This window comes from Fukomys damarensis, unplaced genomic scaffold, assembly GCF_012274545.1.
Source record: "Fukomys damarensis isolate Sample0158 unplaced genomic scaffold, DMR_v1.0_HiC HiC_scaffold_24, whole genome shotgun sequence".
Classification (NCBI taxonomy): Eukaryota; Metazoa; Chordata; class Mammalia; order Rodentia; family Bathyergidae; genus Fukomys; species Fukomys damarensis.
In genome coordinates this window covers 6,262,267-6,267,616 of record NW_022900936.1, presented here as the reverse complement: position 1 = coordinate 6,267,616, position 5,350 = coordinate 6,262,267, and the positions used below count along the sequence as shown (strand labels likewise).

General features: G+C 50.0%; 1 long non-coding RNA gene across 1 annotated transcript; it reads left to right on the top strand.

The window, feature by feature from the left end:
- Window positions 1-2,158: 2,158 nt before the first annotated feature.
- LOC117283245 lies at window positions 2,159-5,086 on the top strand. The gene is made up of 3 exons (XR_004514233.1): window positions 2,159-2,175; window positions 2,961-4,559; window positions 4,926-5,086. It is a non-coding gene; the product is annotated as an uncharacterized LOC117283245 (long non-coding RNA).
- The last annotated feature ends 264 nt before the right edge of the window (window positions 5,087-5,350 follow it).

Below are 5,350 nucleotides of genomic sequence, written 5' to 3'. Positions count from 1 at the left end.
CGGGCAGTGGCCCTGGCGACAGAGTTGTACCCAGCAAAGCCCTGCCTTGAGCCGGAGAGACGGGGAGCAAATGTTTCTGAGACTTCGGAGACGCCGCTGCGTGCCAGGCCCGGTGCCCCCGAGGCCCAGGGCGTCCCCAGGTGAGACGGGGGTTAAAGGAGCAGTGTGTGTATTGGGCAGCCTGGGGCGGAGCCGGGGCAGCTGGAGGGAGCTCGGCTGGGCTTGGGCTGGTAGTGCAGGGTGGGGACGCTAGGCAGGGGAGCTGGACTAGTGACAGAGGGGGTGGGAGGGGACCGAGAGCTCGGATGCTTCCTCCGCCCCGGTGATTTAATCCACAAAGGCCGAGAGGGTGCTTCCCCTTCACTGCCTGCTCAGTCTGTGGTGCAGGCAGATGTATGTGCACTTTATTTTATGTTTTTGAGTCAGGGTCTTGTTATGTAGTCCAGGCTGGCGTCGAACTCACGGCGATCCTCCTGCCTCAGGCTCCTGAGTGCTGGGATGACAGGTGTGCACCACCATGCTTGGCTCAGAATTTATTCACCGAAAGAAAAAAAAGGAAAATGAAACTGTAACTAAGTTTCTGATTGGCTCGTTTCCATTCAAGGAACGCCACTCCTCTGTGGTTGTCTTCAGTCATTTTTGATGACAGGAGTTGAAATATGCTAGAGAGAGAAAGTAAACTTGCTTGAGACAGCCTTTCAACAATAACAAAGCATCAGAGTCGACGTGAGAGACAACATCAGTAGTCAGTTAAAAGTGTAAATGATTTTAATGATTGTCTTTTCCTGACTCTTGTCATAAGGTTAAACGTATGTTACCAACGTTGCTGCTCATTTGTTTACTTGAGCAGCCAGAAACCAGGTTAGGTCACTGAAGACCTAACTTCCACTAGTCTGTGTGGAACGACTACAGCCAAAAATATTTCAAAGTTGAGAGTACTAGTTTCAGTACAACCTGAAGTGGAGTCTGAAGGTGTGTGACAACTGACGGTAGCAGAAATAATGTGTGAAATAGAAAAGTCCTATATTTGGACAAAACTACCAAACTTGTGATCATAGAAGGTAGTGAAGTCTGTGGTTAGTAATTGTGCTACTTAAATCAGCAAGTACTTTATGGAAAATACTCGAATCCATCCTGTGTAAGTGGACCAGTACTGTCAGCATTGACTCTTCTGTTTGTAACTACCAATAGTTCCACAATTTTTTTTTTCCAGTAACCGTAGCTGGTATGCTGACATGGCCTGTATAATACAGCAGCAGGATAGTGATTTGGTAGTGATCAAGTAGTACTTTACATTTGGAGCTGGGGACCAAAGCTGACATTCTTAGCCAGGCGTGGTGGCGCACGCCTATAATCCCAGCACTCGGGAGGCTGAGGCAGGAGGATCGCTGTGAGTTTCAGACCAGCCTGAGCTACATAGTGAGTTCCAGGTCATTCTCAACTACTTAGTGAGACCCTGTCTCAAAAAGATAAATAATAAATAAATAAAATAAAAACGAGAATGGTCCTGGACCACTCTTTATCAAGCCCTGCAGAGCTTTGGAGATTCACTTCTGCTGCCGCGAGTCACCAGGCAAAATAGTGTTGATGCAAAACTCATTCTGTGGAAGTTGAACAGATAGGAACTAATGTTTGAATCATGACCACTGTTAGACTGCGCCATCTGCTCCCCGCCTGGTCCGGTAAATCAAGCAAGAGCCGCGTTCCTACACATAAGTTCCAGGGATGCACTTTGAGTTCGTTACAGTACGGGCAGTGTTTTGTGCAGCCCCTCCCACCCCTCATTTTCTATATCTTAGACCCATTCAGCAGCAGTTGGGGAACTTCTGCCTGATTTCCTATTGGAAGTGATTAATTTGTTAAAAGGCAACTATCAAAAGCAAGCCCCAATTTGTAAACTATAAATGGCTTTCAAGTAATGAGTACTCCAAGTTACACTCTCAGGCTTGTTGACTGATGGTTTTGGGAGGCACTTGCCGTGTGAAGACATTTTCAGAGATGAGCTGTGTGACGTTTCGTTACAAATCCACCTTAACAGATAAACGTGTGCGCTTGTATTTTTTGTTTTTGTTTTGTTTTGTTTTGGTACCAGGGATCAAACTCGGATCCTTGCATTTGCAGAGCAGACAGCAGAATCACTGAGCTAAATCCCTGGCCCTACACTTGGTGTTGATGGTGAGCTGTACCCCTTCTCCCCAAAAGAATTCTCCTTTTATTCCATTGCTAGGTTTGCATTACAGAAAAGTTGACTCAATTATTTGAGTTTCAACAATTATATATTTGTAGTTTTTTTTTCTCTTTCATAAATACTTGTCACAAAACTTAAGCATGTGCCTCTTGGGCCAGAAAATCCAAAGCATTTGTCATCTGGCCCCGTAAAGAAGAGGTTTTGAGCAGAAAAAACAAGAGAGAAGAGGATGTAGCCTGCTAGTTCAGTACCCCAAAAGGCACTTTCAGGGGAGGCGCTCCAGGGATAATCTGTGCTCAGAATCCCTGGGCCACTGGAGGGAGGCCCAGGGCAGCCCATCGGCTGGGACTGCTGCATGCTGCCCCGAGGGTGTCACTGGGAGGGCAGCTGCTGTCCAGCAGGAGGCCCGGGAGTCCCTGATCTCCATGGTCCGCCCAGAAGCCATCCTTGTTTCAAGACGATAGCTCAGCACAGGTGACGTGCGCTGTCTCCCTGAACACACACAGCGCCTGTGAGGGGGACAGCCTGCTCTTATCCCTGTTGCAAACAGGAACTGGTTGTCCTGCCTGTCCGCTCGCAGCGGGGAGGCTGGCTTTTTGTCCCACGCAGACAAATGTCAGAGGCTGCCCTTAACCTGTGAAACCTTCCTTGGTAAGGATTTAGCAAAATGAACACCTGCGTGTAGAGCATTTCTTTATTCTGAGCGCAAAATACATGTTTAGCAAATACACATTTTGGAGTCTGGCAAATGCTTTTTTTTTTCAAATTGCAGATCTGTCATATCTGGCTGTGTGTCAGTAGGTGAGTTGCTTAGCTTCTCTGAGCCTTTGTTTTCCTGAGCGCTAAAGTGTGGATAGAAACACCTACCTCAGACCATCCCTAGTGTTGGAATATTAGTCTGAAAAGCCCCAGTGAGATGATCAGAAGACGAAGGATACACTACAGCGTTTGGAGAGCAGCCCCTGCTCCCCTGTGGTGGAGGGCTCCAAACAGTCCAGTTCACCAACGACCTCACGGGTCTAGAGCATTTCCGGTAAGGTCAGAGGGAGGAGGGGGGTCACGGTGTGTGACTATAAAAGCCCTGCCTGTCCAGGCCACCACGGGCAGCCCTTCCTCCTGGGCTCCAGAGGCCGTCGCCAAGGGAGCGCAGAAGCCCCTTTCCTGGGCCTGCGGCACCCACAGGGACATGTCCCCACCCGTAGCAGACGGCCCTCCAGCTCCTCCCCAAGGCCTCTGTGGCTGTCTGGGCCCCGCCTCCACCGGGGTTATGGGGTTGTAAGAGTCAGTGCCTTGGAGTCACGACACAGGCCCAGAACTGCTCACGGAGCTCTGGAACCAAAGTCAAGGTGCAAGCCCAGCTTTGTGGGTTAAAGCCATGATCCTGCAAATGCCTGCCAGCCAGCACCCCAGCCCCGCCCAGCCTGTCTGTCTGTTGCCCCCTGGGCCCTCTGCCCACCCCTGACCTCATGGACATCCTACATACAGTTTCTCTCTCCGCTTTACACTCCCACCCCTCTCTCTATCGGGATAGAATCGAAGGTGCTGGAAAATTCATCCACGATCCGCCTCCCTCACTCCCTCTGCCCCCCCTCTGCCTCCAAGCCCTGCCTGGGGCCTCCCACCCCTGCCCCTGGCCTGACCTTCCATGCTGCTCTCCTGGTCCTCCCTGTGCCACCTTCTTTTGTGTCTAGTGGCCCCATGACTATTGTCTGGCACCTGAGTGGGCTCCGTAGCACGACCATGAGCCAGGGTCCAGTTCGCAATGACTGTCTCCCTCTTGTCTCTCCTTCCGCTGTCAACGCTACTGCTGGGTGGGCAGGAGGCGCAGGGATGGTGATGCTGGCGGGTGGGGAAATGAAGGAACAGATGGGTGGATGGGTGGATGGGTGGATGGATGGACGGGAGCACTCGAGTCCTGGAAAGGAAGACACGACGGCAGTGTGAGTTAGATCTCTTCCCGGAAGCCTTTTAGAGTTATTTTTTAAACACGTTGCTTATGGTGTAGGAAGCTGCCATGGGACTCGGGGAGGCACCTCGCTCCGGTACCTGAACAGCCATTCTCAGACTGGAGCCCCCTCTTCTGGTTTTAGTGAAACAGTCTGGAGGCCACAGCGTTTCCGTCATGGACTCTGTTTGCGGGCAGATTCTTTATGTTTTATTTGCAGGGAAAGGAAGCTCGGAGAGGGGCCGTCCTGGGGACCAGTTGTGTGGACCCGGCCTTCTGGATGGGTCACTCTCAGGAACTGGCAAGGGAGAGAGGAGAAGAGGCCACACTGGGCCCAGAGCTGGGGCCTAGATGAAGCCACGAGCAGGAACAGAGTGGCACTGACCACAGCCTGCATCCGGGAGAGGGTGGAGAACTGAGAAACAGGTGAGAATAGCATTGAGGGGATTTTGTGGTTTGGACCTAAATCTGAGTTTTTTTCTTTTAAAAATGGCCAACTTTCTTGGCTCCTTGAATGTTTAGTAAATGAATGCAGACTAGCCTAAAGGGCAAAGGCAGTCACGAGGCAACACATTTGGGCCTCGTTAGGGTCCTGGGTAACACGCTCCAAAAGGCAGGGCCTACGAAAGAGACCTGACTACCAGGCACACTGTGGAAGCTTGGGGTTTTTAAGGAAGGAAAGAAATCCACTTCAAGAAGGCTACCCTCAGTAAGTTAGATACCAACAGGTGCTGGATCCTGCTTAAAACATGAAAACTAGGAATTCCATTCACCCAGCTGTTTACCTTCTAGGTTTCTTCTGAAAGAGTTTAAGACATCGTAATACAGTGACACATGCACACCCCTGTTTACAGCAGCACAGCTCATAAGAGCTAAATCTTGGAAGCGGCCTGAATGTCCATCAACATACGAGTGGATACAGAAAATGTGGTAGTCACACGCCATGGAGTACTACTCTGCCACGAAGAAGGATTAACAAGTCATTTGTAGGAAAATGGATGCACCTTGAGATCATAATGTTAAGTAAATCAGACACTCTGCTTAATTATAACATGGTCTGTCTTATGTGAGAAACACAAAGCATAAATAAGCTAAAGAGCAGAACAAAGGATGGCTGATAGGAATCAGAGAGACAGATCTTTTGCAAATGGGAAGGGAATCTGGAGTTGGGGTGGAGGGAGAGTGTTCAGCAGTGTTATGCACATATACAGCTCCCC